Below are 15,872 nucleotides of genomic sequence, written 5' to 3' on the forward strand. Positions count from 1 at the left end.
CTGAGGAACTGGGCCAGGAGCCAACTATATACAACTCAGGGTTCCCGTACAAGCATGTTATTGGGTCATTCAAACCAGCAGGGGGCTCGTGATTGGTGCAGGGCAGCAGGGATTTGGATTTGGATCCTGCTGCCCATTGTTCCCGAGTCCCCAAGCTCTGTTAATTATGACTCCAATGAGTCCAGCAGGAACACCCTATATAGTCTTCACTTTGGTCTGCATACACAACATTTACTGACAGAGCAGCATGGTATAGGTGACTACTATACAGTTTCCCTTCCCCTGGTGACTGGTGGTTGGCATAGGCAGCTGACATTGCACTGGGAATAGAGGGCAGAAGTACAGGGCCAGGGTTTGCCTATATTTTCAGCTTTCTTATAACTGCTGTGAATATGACTAATATTTCTAACCTGTAGGCTGAGTACCCTATCATGCTTCCTTTGTAAATCTAAAGACCAATATAATATCTGTGTTTTCCTTTGGGTGTCTCAACGTGCTTATTAGCATTCTTTTATCCTTTTGACTTTTCTTTTCTCTCTGACTCATGCACCTTTTGGAATTAAAGTATCTGAAAATTTGATATGGGCTTATGCAAGATAATTAGCTCCCATTGGGAATAAGAGCAAGAAATTATTATAATTAAAACAAAAAGCTTATAGTGTGCTTTGAAGAGGGCCAGGTACTTATTTTTCTATTTAAGACAAGGCAATGAAGGAATACTTTGGTTGGTTTAGAGAAACAGGAACTTGGAACTTTTGTCTTGTATGCTGATTTAATTCATGTTATAGTAGGGGGGACCCCACACAGGAAAAGGTTTAGGATTTTTTTTACAGACAAATCAAAATGTTACAATGGTATCATTCTTCCCTCACCCCCAAGCCTTGTGGTACCTTCTACCTAAGGACAGCCCTGCTAAATTGGTCCAGTGATCCATCAAATCTAGCATTTTGTTTCACACAGTGGTCAACCAGTTGCCCTGAGAGGTCAATAAACAGGGCACAGAGGCCAAAGAGGTCTTCCTCTGATGTTGCCTCCTACCTCTGGCATTGCCCTGGTTCAGGCAGGCACCTGGGAGCAAGAGGCGTGGTCCAAACACAGTCCAAGGTCAGATCATATATTCCAAAGTCCAAATGTCAAACAAGAAGGGGAAATCCAAAGAGCACAACCCAGTTCATGGTCCAGAAGGTCAAAGCACACAAAAGTCTACAGCACAGCAGCACACAAAATTTCTGGACCAGTTGCTTCCTTGTCAGTTCCTTAAACTGTCTATAGTAGTTAGCAAAACCCAAAAAACATTTGATTTCTTTTTGGTTACATGGGGCCTGACAGGATAGCACTGCCTCCACTTTCTTTGGGTCCATCCAGATGTTTTAATTATGTTTTTATGTTTTTATTATGTAAAACCGATGTAATGTATCATTATGTTGTGAGCCACCCTGAGCCCGCTCCGGCGGGGAGGGCGGGATAGAAATAAAAAATTATTATTATTATATTATTATACCTTATGGTGATATATGGTGGCCTAGGAGCTCCATATAAGGCAAATCAAACACACGTTTTTCAAGTGTGGCATACAACCTGTGCTACCTGAGGCCGTATAAGATGGCATATGTGTGTTCTGGATGTCTGGTAGGGTCACGGGAGTAGATCTAGGTCTTGGAACATATCATTCATGAAATGTTGAAACATGATTGATGCATTGCAACAACTGAATGACATGACAAGATATTTATAGTGTCCATATTGGGTACTGAATGCTGTCTTCCATTTATATCCCTGCTGAATATGTACCTGGAAATCCAACAGTATATATGGTAGCTCCACATAGTCACTTTAGGATTTCAGGGATCAATGACAATGGGTACCAGTCCCTCATAGTGATCTTGTTCAGGGCCCAGAAATCATTCTTAATGTAACATCTCCTAAATGATGTTAGCAGCATTTATGATGTCAGGAGAATTCAGGCAGAATTCAGGACATACAAAGATTAATTTTTAAGGCACACAAAATGGAGTCATTTTTGGTTCATTTCCCCATCAGTTTCACAGGGACTATGAGCTGTCCAGCACTGGAGTCAGCAGGACCACTAGGTCCAGCAGCATGCCCCATGTTGCATGGCCCTTGCCGAACTGGGGTTGTTTGTTGCCCGTGGGTGGGATCTCTTCTTTTTAGGGCAATTGTCCTGAACTGCTACAGTATAGGCACAGATTCTGGGCCTGAAACCTATTTTTCTCTTTGGCTATCAACTATGGCTGAGCAGCACCCAGCAGCATCAACTCGCACTTCCCCATAGCCAGAGCTGTTGGTGGGGACGGTTGGGTAGGATTGGCGGCAGACATTGGGTATCCACATGACAGGGCACCTCACTTTGAGCTTGCTTCCAGGCCTCCAAATGACCATCAGTGCAAAGACACCAGACTATGAGGCCTGGAGGATAGTGGGGTGGTCAGCCCAAAGCAGTTCATCCAGAAACTCATTGGCTAGCCCTTCTGAAGACTGTGAGTACTGCTTTATTCCAGGCCTTTCCTTTCCATTAATCTGATTAAAACTCCTTGACTAAAAATCTTTTTTTTTAAAAAAAAATACAAAACAACTTTATTGAAAAAATATTAATTACAACTTACAAGCAATGATGACTTGTATGAAACAGTGACTGTAACAAAACTTACAGAGACCATTGCTATTAAACAAAAACATGAACAACCTTTAACAACAAAGGGAACAAACTATAGTGTAGGGCCATAGGGACAAAACCTCTTTGTAAAGGAGAGCCAGTTTGGTGTAGTGGTTAAGTGCATGGACTCTTATCTGGGAGAACCGGGTTTGATTCCCCACTCCTCCACTTGCACCTGCTAGCATGGCCTTGGGTCAGCCATAGCTCTGGCAGAGGTTGTCCTTGAAAGGGCAGCTGGTGTGAGAGCCCTCTCCAGCCCCACCCACCTCACAGGGTGTTTGTTGTGGGGGAGGAAGGTAAAGGAGATTGTGAGCCGCTCTGAGACTCTTTGGAGTGGAGGGCGGGATATAAATCCAATATCTTCTTCTTCTTCTTTTTCTTCTAAATCATATTCCTATTGAAAGAATAAATATTAGAATGGTTCTCTAGTATCAGGAACCATTTAGTAACAAACTGTTGATAAGATTTGTATGGATCAGAATGATTTAAACCTAAGGCAATCTTGTCCATGATCAAGTGATCCCATATTTTAGAGAGCCACAGATCAGTGGATAGAAGCTTAGAATCTTTCCAGCTTTGAGCTATTACTGTTATCCAGCTTTGAGGTTTCCAGCTTTGAGCTATCACTGCAGTAGCAAGCAGAATTATTAAGTATCTCTGGTGAGGAAGTAATTTAACAGAGTGCCAATAATAAAGTAAAATTAGTACAGGATTATCAGGGATAATAATTCCAATAAGTTCTTCAATGAAGTGTAAAATCTTGTTCCAAAAAGCTTTAACTGTAACACAATCCCACCAACAGCGAAAGTATGATGCAATAGAACCACAACCTCTCCATGTACATCAATATGAGGAAGTTTCACCAGGGTATGATATCACCTAGCCAGAGATTTGTAATTTTGTTGTAAGATATTTAAAGATTTAGTTTGGAAGGCTTCTGAGGACCAGATGGATTCCCATTGTTCAGATGTAAAAAAAGACTGCAGTCCTTATGCCAGGAGACTATATAGTTAGGTAACTGAACAGATTTTGAGGATAATAGGATTTGGTAAATTTTAAAGATCAAACCTTTACCATTTTCCTTAAAATGTAGTAATAAGTGTTCAAACGCTATAAATGGTTGCTTTAAACATTCTTTGATCTTTGGGTTATCCAAGAGGTGTAATAATTGAAGATATTCAAACCAGGGCAAAAGGAAAGAGGTTTTCTTTTCTAGATCTGATTTGGATAGAATTTTCCCTTTCAAAGTTATATCTGAGAGAAACAAATAGAGAGGCTTGTTTCCATTTACTAAAAGAATTTGGTAATTGAGCTGGGAGAAACCATAAAAGTCAACAGAGGAGATAAATCTGGAGCTACTAGGTCCCAAGTAGACAACAAGGCATTGACAATGGGATTTTAAATCTGCCAAGTATTTGCAGGGAGTGAAGTGAGGTTCTTCAGTTGGTACCCATTCTGCATGAGGTTTGTGGTACAGAATTTTGAGAATACCTGTTAGTATAGTGGCTTGATAGTAAGAGGAGACATCGGGAACAGTGAGGCACAAAGAGATTTAGATCTGCAAAGAGTGGATTGTTGAAAGTAAGGTTGCTTGTTTGCCCAAATGAAGTGTGTGAAGATTTTTTCCCATTTCTTCAACAGTGAAATAGGAAGTTCTATGGGTAAACCTCTAAAGAGAAATAATAGTTTAGGGGAAATCAGGGGTTGTTTTGTAGAAAAATTGGTGGTGGCCTTTGACCTTACTGGATTGACAAATCATAGTAGTGACAGGTTCGATAATTAAGGGAAATAATAAGGGGGAACAGCCCTGATGAGTGAACAGCTCTGATGAGTTCCACAGCTTTAAAAAAATCAGGAGAATCAACACCATTAATGTGAAGCTAAGCTGAGGGGGAAGGGTATAAGGTGTTGATGGCTGAGAGAAATTTAGGGCCAAACCCCATTTCATGGAGTACTGTTGTTAAAAATAAGGCTTCTACACTGTCAAAAGCTTTCTCAAAGTCCAAGGCTAAAATACAAGAATCAAAGGTTAATATTGGCAGTACTGTATAACAGGGGTGGCCAACGGTAGCTCTCCAGATGTTTTTTGCCTACAACTCCCATCAGCCCCAGCCAGCATGGCCAATGGCTGGGGCTGATGGGAGTTGTAGGCAAAAAACATCTGGAGAGCTACCATTGGCCACCCCTGCTGTATAATATTCAAAGTTTTACAAGTGTTGTCAGTTATATTTTGAGTAGGGATAAATCTGGTTTGATTGGTATGGATGTAGTTACTAATGAAACCATTCAATCTATTTGTGAGAATGGAAATAAACATTTTATAATCATTATTAAGTAAAGAAATTGGATAGTATGATTTAGTTTTTAGGAGGTCATTACCCTTTTTTTGTATAAGTATAATTTTTACCTGTTTCCAAGAAGCCAGTAATTTACCAGTATCCAGTGCACAATTTAGTAAGGTGAGGTACTAAAATTTCAGCAATTCTTTTGTAAAATTTGGAAGGTAAACCATCCCTTCCAGGAGTTTTATTTAGTTTAGATAAGCATATTGCTTCAAGGACTTCCTGAGTGGGAATGGGAAAGGCCATCAGACGTTTATGATCCATAGTGAATTTCTTAAGTAAATTGTGTAAGTTTGGATCTCAAGGGGATTTCATTCAGCAGAAGTATAGAGTTTTTCATAGTACTGTTGGAAAACTGCCAAAATTTCTTTAGTTGAAGATTGCGTCTTGCCTGATTGATCTCTAATGAGATTAATTTGTCAGCTATTTCTTTTCTCAGTTTCTACCATTATTGTTGCTTCATAAAAGTAGGTGTTTTCATAGCCTTGAAGTTTCTAGCAAATCAAGTTTCTTTCTCTCTAATAACAATTTTTGATAGATTCTGTTAGAATCAGTTTGTTTATGCTTAGTTTCAAGAATCTGAATAGAGTCCAGAATCTGTTGCCTAAACTGTTGATTTCTTTTTTTTTTTGCAGGCCACATTTAAGGAGATGCATTGTCCATGTATCATTGCCTTCATTGCATCCCATACTATAACTTCATCAACTCCACAATTGGAATTGTTGTCAAATAAATTTGAAGTTCAGATTTGATGTTGCAACATACATTGGGACTGAATAAAAGGGATTTGTTCAGTGACCAACATCTTGTGGTGAATTCTTACAGAATGGACTGTACAAGACGTTCAATCTATGCATGGTCAGATAATGTTCAAAGGCCTATATCAGATTGTAAAATATTAGAAATGAAAGATGTGGATACTAGAAAATAATCTATCCTTGTGAAAATGTTGTGTCCAGGTGAGTCATAAGTGTAGTCTTTGGTGCCTTCATTCTGGAGTCTCCAAATGTCTCATAAATTATTGGTTGCAACAAATCCTGCAATTGCGATGGAGTACACATAGTTTTGGGAGCTTAAAGGTAAGATCTATCCCATTTTGAGTCTACAATCAGATAAAAATTGCTTCTGATGATAGCTGGGCAACTTTGAAAGAAAACCAATTTAGACAGTGTTTCGTCTATGAGCTGGAGCAGAGAGTTATTCAGAGCATAAAGGAATACAAGTATATAGGGGTTGCAGAGTCCATGAGAGGAGCAATGCAATCTTCCAGATGGAGTGAAGCTGCCAGCCATGAAGCAAGAAAAGAATGGACGTCTTCATTTTGCTTAGCGTGTTCTGGAACACTGCGGAATTTAAGATTTTTTCCTTTGAGTTTGTTTTCTAGAAACATAAGTTTATTCTTCAGGGTGTAGTGGTTAAGTGTGTGGACTCTTATCTGGGAGAACCGGGTTTGATTCCCCACTCCTCCACTTGCACTTGCTGGAATGGCCTTGGGTTAGCTCTAGCTCTAGCAGAGGTTGTCCTTGAAAGGACAGCTGCTGTGAAAGCCCTCTCAGCCCCACCCACCTTACAGGGTGTCTGTTGTGTGGGGAGAAGATATAGGAGATTGTAAGCCGCTCTGAGTCTCTGATTCAGAGAGAAGGGAGGGGGTATAAATCTGCAATTCTTCTTCTATTCTTCTTTATTGCAGGTCCAAAGAGCAGAATAGGGATAATTATCATATTGAATACTTGAATTGCCCATGGGGTCGCAAAGAGTCAAACTTGACTGTGCGACTGAACAACAACAACATCTCATCCTCTGTGACATCTAAAAAAGTTTAGGATTCCTTCAGTACAAGGTCCTACTCTCTTCAGCATGGCTTTTTGATAAGAGTACCAATTCAAATTATATGTGAAAAACTATTCCCAGATAGGTAAATTCCTTCACTTTTGGATTCTAATATTATCAATGGACCATCGGTATAAGGGTAGCTTCCTTTTTCTCTGAAAGAGGAGTACTTTGCATTTACTGTAATTAATTTCTAGATCTTCAGAATAAAAGTAAATGGCAAATTAGCCATCTACAAACCCTAAAAATGGCAAATTGTTCAATAGTCTCTGGAGTCCAATGTGGGAGCAAGACAGCAGAATCGCATCATCAGCATACAGTAAGAGTGGGATTTCTATGCCAGATAGACAGTGAGGGTGACAATAAATAAGGAGCTAACAAGCACCCCTGTCAGACTTCCTTGTCAATGAGAAAGCTTTTAGACAGACCTCCTTCTACACTGTAGTGGACTTGCGCCCTTTGGCTAATATGAAGATTTTCTATCAGCCAAAATAGTCTTCTATCCATAGTGGATTTCCTTAATTTGTTCCAAAGTTTTGATCTAGAAATGCTGTCAAATGCTCCCTGAAGGGGCATAAAGGGTACATAAAGAACTCCTTTGGAAATTAAAGTATATATTTTTTGCTAAATGGAAGAGGGTCAGACAGTGGTCTGAAGTAGAACAACCTCTTCTGAAGTTGATTTTTTCCCAGCCTAGAATGTTATTAGATTCTATCAATTTCAATAACTTATCCAATAGATAAGAGGAGAATAATTTGCCTATGCAGGATAATAAAGTAATTGGGTGGTAACATGTTAGGTCAGAGTGGAACCCTTCTTTAAAGATGGGGGCTATAATACCTTGCTTCCAAGTTTGTGGAATGCTACTGAAGGCATTTACCATAAAGCCTTTTCACATTATCTTTCTAATCCTGATGTTATTAATAATTGGGAAAATTCTGAGTAAAGCAATACAGGGATGGACATTTCACGCAGTGAGTTTCCTTCCGTTATCCCTGAAGTGCTATGGCTATTTCACACAGCACTGCCTTTCCCTCACCATTCCCTCTGCATGTATGATCTTCCTCAGCCACCTGTTTTTTTGAAGGTTCCAATGGGAACACTGAAATGCTAAACAGATAGAGCAATTCAGTGTGATAGCAACAGCATAAACAATCCTGGCCTCTCAGCCTAATTTACAATTCCCTCTCCCCAAGCCCCTGACTGCAGCGCATATTTCCTTTCTCATTCAGTAACTGGAACTAAGGGAAAGCCCTCCACTGTCAGGCAAATAGCACATTTGTTTTCCCTGTTTTCTTCCTCAAAGATCAGCTTTTACTGCAACAGTTTCATTGGAGGAAGAAGAATAAGAGAGAGAAGACTAAGAGAAAGATAGAAACAACAACCCTTGGAATAAAGTGGATTTTTTCCTCTTCTTTGCATCGCTGAGCTGCTATCAGGGACTCGGAGGGGGGATTGCAAATGAGGCTGAGAGGCCAGGATTGATTATGGTGTCACTATCACACAGAATTGCTTTATTTGTTTAGCATTTCAATGAGAAAATGAGGGAAAATGGACAGACACAGGGAGGACAAAAAAGGGAGAGGAAAGAAAGTGGTATTACAAGAAGTGCTATGGGCATTTCACAAAGTTTCCCATAGTGATTCAGAAGTGGAAGAAGGATTTGAAGTCAGAATAAAACACTTTTCTTGAACAAGGGCTCAGGCAAGCCTCCTGAATAGGACATAAGTGGGTTTGTCTGGACAGGTAAATATATTCTGTTAGCAGCTGGTTACCTGTCTGAAAGTTGAATCTGTCTGAAAGGACAGAAAAAACTCATTAGTAACCAGTTACTGAATGAACTGATAGGCAGTCTGAAAAGGTCCATACTTTAGGGCTAAAACTTGAGCCCACCAAGCAGGTTTGAAATCTCATTAGAAATTAAATCTGTGCTTGGGGTTTTACCTGCATGAAGATGAGAGAGAAGGTGTTCAGCTACTTTAGGGTCCAGACAGGAAGATTATCAGGAGACGTAATTAGACTGACTTAGAGTCTGTTGAGGAAAATAGAGAGCTGAAATAGTTAGATTATGAAATGCAAAAAGGGATGTTGTGATAAACCTTCATTCCTGAGTTAAGGATTAACGAGAATGCAGATGTATTATTATCTTTAGCAGCTGCAATCAATTGTTTCTAACGCTTATGAAGTTGTGTTTGTGATGTGCCAACAGAGATTTATAATGCTTTTTTAGTGCCAACAGTTCACTCAATATCTCATGGTTATTTTCTTTTTAAATTCTCTGATCTTTCGTGGAAGTTCTTTTAATCTGTTTGCATTCGCCATCAAACCATGGGTTTCCATGTAGGTAGATGATCATTTCCCAGTAAGTCACTCACTTCCATAGCCTTCACAAAAGGAGCCACACTTGTTGATAAGACAAATTAGTCTATAACACTTGCACCATATGTGTAATCTCCCTTGGAGTTGAGACCTACTCAACTATTAATTGGAATTAAATTTCTCTGAATACAAAGGTTCACTATATCTAGGCCATTCAAATTAGCTTCAGCAGCACATATACTAAAATTGGAGCTTTATTCCAGGCCAGGCCCTGAGCCAGCAGTTGGAACTTCATGGCACAGACGGTCACAGAGCCCTTGCCCCGTCTCGGGCAATAAATCCACTGGTTGGTATTTTCTGCTTTCTGGAGATTGGTGAAGGCAGTCTTTGTGTGGGTTACAAAACCAGCAGGGTCACTCAGGAGCATGGACTGGCTGAATAGCGGCAGAGTAGACCACTTGGCTGGGTTTCCTTTGAAAAGACTTAGGATGAAACAGACTTCAGACATTTCATCCAGAAAATTCCAGGCTCAGAGCTCAATGTATAGCTGGCACTGGGCCAGGAGCATCAGGAACTCATCACATTTCCGCTGAATTTCTCTGGCAGGCTCACTGGGCATTTCCCTGCCCAGTACTGATGTAGGCAGTGCTGGTGTAGCTGGCTGTTGTTCTAGCTACTGCTGAAGCAAAGCAAACACACCAGTCAACCAGGCAACCAAGTCCTACAGTGCCTGAGTCTGCACAGCCACTAGGGTTGCCAAGTCCAATTCAAGAAATATCTGGGGACTTTGGGGGTGGAGCCAGGAGACTTTGAGGGTGGAGCCAGGAACAAGGGTGCGACAAGCATAATTGAACTCCAAGGGAGTTGTGGCCATCACATTTAAAGGGACAGCACACCTTTTAAAATGTCTTCGTTCCATAGGAAATAATGAAGGATAGGGGCACCTTCTTTTGGGGCTCATAGAATTGGACCCCCCTGGTCCAATCCTTTTGAAACTTGGGGGGTATTTTGGGGAGAGGCACTAGATGCTATACTGAACATTTGGTGCCTCTACCCCAAAACACAGCCCCCACCAGAGCCCCAGATATCAGCAGATCAATTCTCTATGATTTTCTATGGGAATTAATCTCTATAGGGAATAATAGAGTTCCCAGAAGACATTTCCCTCCCTCCCTCCCTCTCCCCCCTGCTTTCTGACAACCCTGAAACGGGGGGAGGGCCTCCAAACCAGGGGATCGCCTGCCCCCACCTGGGGACTGAAAAATAAAGGTACATAACCCACCGTGAAAACCAGCTTCTATTATTGAATTATACAAAGTCAACAAAGATAAACATACTGGGGATTGGCAACCCTAACAGCCACATCCACAGCAACTCTAGCCTCCATTCCCCAACAGAGCACAGAAGCAAAGTGTCCTGATTCAAGCAAATGCCTGAGGCAAGAAGCATAATCCAGTCCAGGGTCAAAGCACAGATATTCCAGAGTCCAAGTGGCAAACCAGAAGGGCAAATCCAAAGAGTACAAGGCAGGTCACAGATCAGAAAATCAAAGCACACAGTCATCTACAACACAAGTTTTGAAGAAATTGCTTCCATACAGGCTTTCCCTTTTCTGACTGTTTTTATCAGGAGTCTTGCAAGGCCAGGTGCAACTCCTCAACCTTCAGGGTCATCCAGGAACAGGTGTACATCTTCAATGGCTGGGCAGCCGATAGGCCTGTTAGCCTTGATCCTGCAATAACTCCAACTCACAGGCAGAAGTTGCCTAGTGCTGGACTGTCAACTAAGCACTATGGCGCTGCTCCTGTACCTCTCTCTGGGTCCTCCTTCTCTGGTATTCTAAGGGTTCTGGTGACCCTAGGGGTGGGTTCAGTGGCTGCAGGGCCTTTGCTTCAACTTCCAATCTAGGGCTGCAGGCCTGAGGCCATGACATGCTGACTGCGGTCTGAAATTTCCCATCTACACCTGATGGAGTGTTCACCTTGTCTGGTAGGACTTCCTAAAGCACCTGAGGGGCCAGCTTCCTTCATTTCTTCCTCATCCAAGGAAGTGTTGGCAGGCATGCAGAGGCTGGTTGCCTCAATATACAGAGGTTCCCTTTGAGGACAATATGTTGATGAACCTTTCTGCCATGATCTGTCTAACTTTGGGTTGCCAAATGCTCTGGTGGAAGGAGGATAGTTCCAGCCACTGGTCAGCTGGTCAGCGGGGGACTTACCTGGAGAAATAGAAAAGCCCAGGCCTCATTGTTGGCATTACACAGGAGCAATGTCATCACACCAGTAGTATCTGGATAATGCTCTTGTATTTGGGCAAAAACTCTATGGTAGAAGCTGGTTTTGCCCAAACACCAGAGCACTGCCTGAACATTGCTGGTGTGATGATATCGCATACTATGAGGTTCCAGCAACAAGGCCTGGATCTTTCTCTTTCTCCAGGTAAATCTCCTCCCCTCCCCACACACCTTAATCTAACTAGTCATCTGGCCAGAACCATGCAATTTATATACAGCCATTGGGGAAGGCAATGGCAAACCACCCTGTAAAAAGTCTGCTGTGAAAATGTTGTGATGTGACGTCACCCCAGAGTCGGAAATTACTGGTGCTTGCACAGGGGACTACCTTTTTATTTCTGCAGCACTGCTGAGTTTTTGGGTGTTTTTTTAAAATGATCTCTACATGTGAGTCATATGCCCAGAATATACTGATAAGCTTGTGGTCTCTTTGGCCACTTCTCCTGTTATACACTCAGAAAATGTGCTGCACAAATAATACAATATGTATTTTATTGCTAATACAGTTGCAAGGAATTAATCAGGCTGCAGCTGTGGTTTCATATTCAGCTGCAAATCATAAGAAAGCCTTTATATAAGGTGGGTGGTTTTTTATTTTATATGCTCCTCAGAAAAGTGTTTATCTCAACATATTTTGTAAGCATACATTTTTACCAAGGAAAAATGTGAATATAATCTGAATATAGACATTCTGCAGTGTTAGACAGTGCGATAATTTTTGTCTTCATGAAACAGTTTATTGTTCCTAAAGTTTGTATTTTTTAAGTGATACCATTTTGCAGTTTTCCATATTTATTACACGATGTTGTTTTGGAAGCTGTAAAAAAAATGTAAATGAATAAATACAATGGACCTACAACAGTCTATGACATTAATCGTTCAACACTTGTTTATGGCTTCATTTGAAATTTCTGAGTAAAATATTTTCTTTCAGGTCTTTTAGACATTGGCTCTGATCTGAGGGGCCTAGTTGCACCTTCCTACCTTTGCTTTGCATGAGCCCAGAAGAATTTTCCTGTTGGCAATTTCAAACAGTGGTCCTCCTTCCTATGCCCTTTCACGTCCATACCTCATAAAAGGTAGTTTTAAAACCCCCCAACTATGGCTTTTCAAAAAAGCTCTTGTAGTAAGCATTTCATTTGAATGCCCTGTTGCGTGAGGAGATCTGAAATAACATTTGGCAAAGTTTTGAAAGGGCTTCCTAGCACTTCATTAGGTTTGTATACCTAGAAGTAGGAATGGGCCAAATGGGATGTCAAACACATGTATTATTCAGGTACACTGATTAAGGAGCTGCAGTTGTGCTCAGCTGAATATGCACATAGTAGCAAAGCCACCTTTGGTTTCTGTGCTGTATATAAAAGCAGCCACAAAAGACTGTTTGATGTGATAAATACCCACTGAATGGAGTGCTCTCAGTTTAATAAAACATTCACAGCAAAGTTACTTCAGGATGATTTTTCTACCTCAGATTTGGTGAGAATTGGGCCAAGGTAATTTTGTCCTTGGAATTTTGACTTTGAAAAGAGCTTAGTTTTGATACTCAAGATAGGTTCTTCTCTAAAGACAGTCCTGTTTAATGAATAGTAACACTTTTTGATTCTCACAGTACTTTATGGAGAAGAGGAGGAGGAGGAAGAGGATGAGGAGATTGGGTTTATACTTCACTACCTGAAGGAGTCTCAGAGCAGTTTACAATCTCTTTTCCCTTTCCCTCCCCTCTCCCTCCCCTGTGAGGTAGGTGGACCTGAGAGAGCTCTGAAAGAAACTGCTCTTGAGAGGAACAACTCTGCAAGAATTTGTGACTGACTCAAGGTCACATCAGCAGATGCATGTTGAGGAGTGGGGAATCAGCCTTGGTTCTCCCAGATAAGGGTCCGTGCACTTAACCACTACCCCAGATTGGCTAAGAATATTTTCCTGGAGGAAGTTCTATTGAATAAAATGGGACTTATTTCTGAGTAGACCTGTCTCAGATTTCTCCATCTGATATTTAATAAAATGTTACAGTGACAAACTTTGATCTTTTTTCCTGTGGGCTGTGGCTTGATTTTTCTTTTTCCATTCAAAATTGCCAAGGCCAGAATCTCTTCATTTGCCAATAGACATTCATCACAGTGCACAAATATTTGATGCTGTAACTCATGTGAATAAGAGTTGTGATTGGCATGTTCTCTAATTGAGATGGCTGAGTCAATTTGTTATAAATGAGCTTGGCCTTGAATTCCATGAATTACCTATGCACTGGTGGATTTCTGAACATCTGTAAATATAGACTAGCTGCCTTTGTGATTAATGATGAATCAGGCCATATTTATGATATCACAGAAGTAACTAAAGCTGCTGACCCAGAGTAGTCTTTTTCAAGGTGGGGAGGGATTATGTCAATCTAATTCTCTTTAGGCTTCAATAGTTTAAACCAATGGTCCTCCGCTAATTTTTACATATGAAAAATCTTGTATATTTTTAAGGAAATGCAAGTCTTTTCTGACTGGTCTTGTGTTATATCCCCCTGGTAACTTCCCTGCTCCTCTAATGGTATTATTGTTCAAGCTAGGCAGGAAAGAAAAATAATGCCCCTTTGCACAGTGGCAGCACCATAGCCAATGATGTTAATCTGAGGCACAATTACTGCTAATTGAAAACTTTCCCCAGTACCTGGAAAGAAATCTCTCAGCCCTGCTTAGCTTAGATTTACCAGTTCCCAGGTCTGGGTGGAGGATCCCCCAGTTTTGCCCTCCCCCAACAGCCATGATATGCCTTTAGATCTCAGGCAGGTTTAGAAGCTTGCAACTGCTTCTATTTTGGAAGGCATATGTGCACCTTTAAATCTCAGCAAGACTGAAGCTCAGAGGGTAGGGTGAGCAGGCAGAGCTATATGTATGAGAGAGGAAGTGAGACAGCCCAGTCCCTCTGTTCAGTTTGCATTCCTTTCAGAAGCTATTTATGTAGTAAAAGGGATAGCAAGGAGTTAACTAGAACCTGATTATGGGATAGAGGAAAACTCTATCCCCTAGACTGCTCTCTCCATAAATTGGTTGAAATACAGCAGATTGTTACATTCAGCAACTCTGGTAAGTAAAACTATCTAGAGGTGGGCATGCAAACTGTTTATTTTGGCTGCTTTATGAGTGTGTGTGAGAGAGAAAGTTCACTTTCATCTTAGTGGAGGTGCAGCTGCTGTGGAACCATTTGAATGCAAAAAAGAGGAGGAGGAAATGAAGACTGTATTCAGGGGAACTGCACTGCTGTATTTTTATTTATTTTAGGGGATGGGAAAATCTCCCAGCCCCACCCTCAAACTATCCAGATCTTTCCTGAATTAGACCTGGCAAGCCTAGCTTAGCTAGTTGGAAGGTCCTGCAATAAATAATACTCAAATTTCCAAATAAAGTTGGATCAATTGTTCCATTTTTTTTAAAAAAAGCTATTTATTCACTTGTCTAGGACAGCTTTGTGGTTGTGCACCACTGCTGATTAAAATAAAAAATATTGTTCTGTAAATCTTCCCTAGGCATGAGAATGGACTAATATCAGATCTGATTACAGATACACAAATTGGGCAATGCATTGGTTCTACAGCAAGAAGTATATAATAGTGACAGATAATATTGTACCAATTCCATTTGTTGAAAAGAAAAACTGTAGTTTTTAAACAACACACAGGGGTTTTTTTAACCAAAGGCTGTGAGTCAGTTGATTATATGACAAGACCTGCAAACTCTCGTTTTCTTGTGACTCATATAATACTAGCATTCTGATTAATATTTCATCGATGAAACATTACTTTTTCAGAAATATTTATGGCCTGAAAGACTTTTCTCATCAAGCTGCAATTCTTTGTGTTATGAGATTTTTAATCCTGAAATCCTGAGTGACTCTTTTGAAATTGTTGATAGAGTGAATTAATATACCGGGCAAGCATAGATACCATGTACTATGCCAAATAATAAAATGCAGTTTTCAGAATAGCATGAAAAAATTAACCTTGCAAATGAACGGATAATCTGAACACTGATTTTCTTCAATCGTGTTTGATTAAGGAGCTTTTCAGATGAATGCCTAATCAAAAAATTATATAGCAATAGCCTGCTTATTAAAACATTCACAGTATTTTGAAAAAATAATTATAGAAGTTGTAGAGACACTAAATTTACGTTAGTAAATGTTAACACGGATATCTTCAAATAACTTTAGGCTGTGGTCTATTGAAAGTGAACATTTTGGAAGGATTTTTTGCTGCTCTGTGTGCAGACTGATCCTTGTTACCCTATGACACATTTTGCTATTATGTTGATTGGCAGCTGTTCTATTGGGAACAATTTGCCTGATCTGTTAGGGGGTAACAAGAATAGCCATGGGCCCTAAAAGGTAGAGACAAAAGGAATACATAATATCAACTAGCTGGTTAAAA

Source organism: Heteronotia binoei, chromosome 8, assembly GCF_032191835.1.
Source record: "Heteronotia binoei isolate CCM8104 ecotype False Entrance Well chromosome 8, APGP_CSIRO_Hbin_v1, whole genome shotgun sequence".
Classification (NCBI taxonomy): Eukaryota; Metazoa; Chordata; class Lepidosauria; order Squamata; family Gekkonidae; genus Heteronotia; species Heteronotia binoei.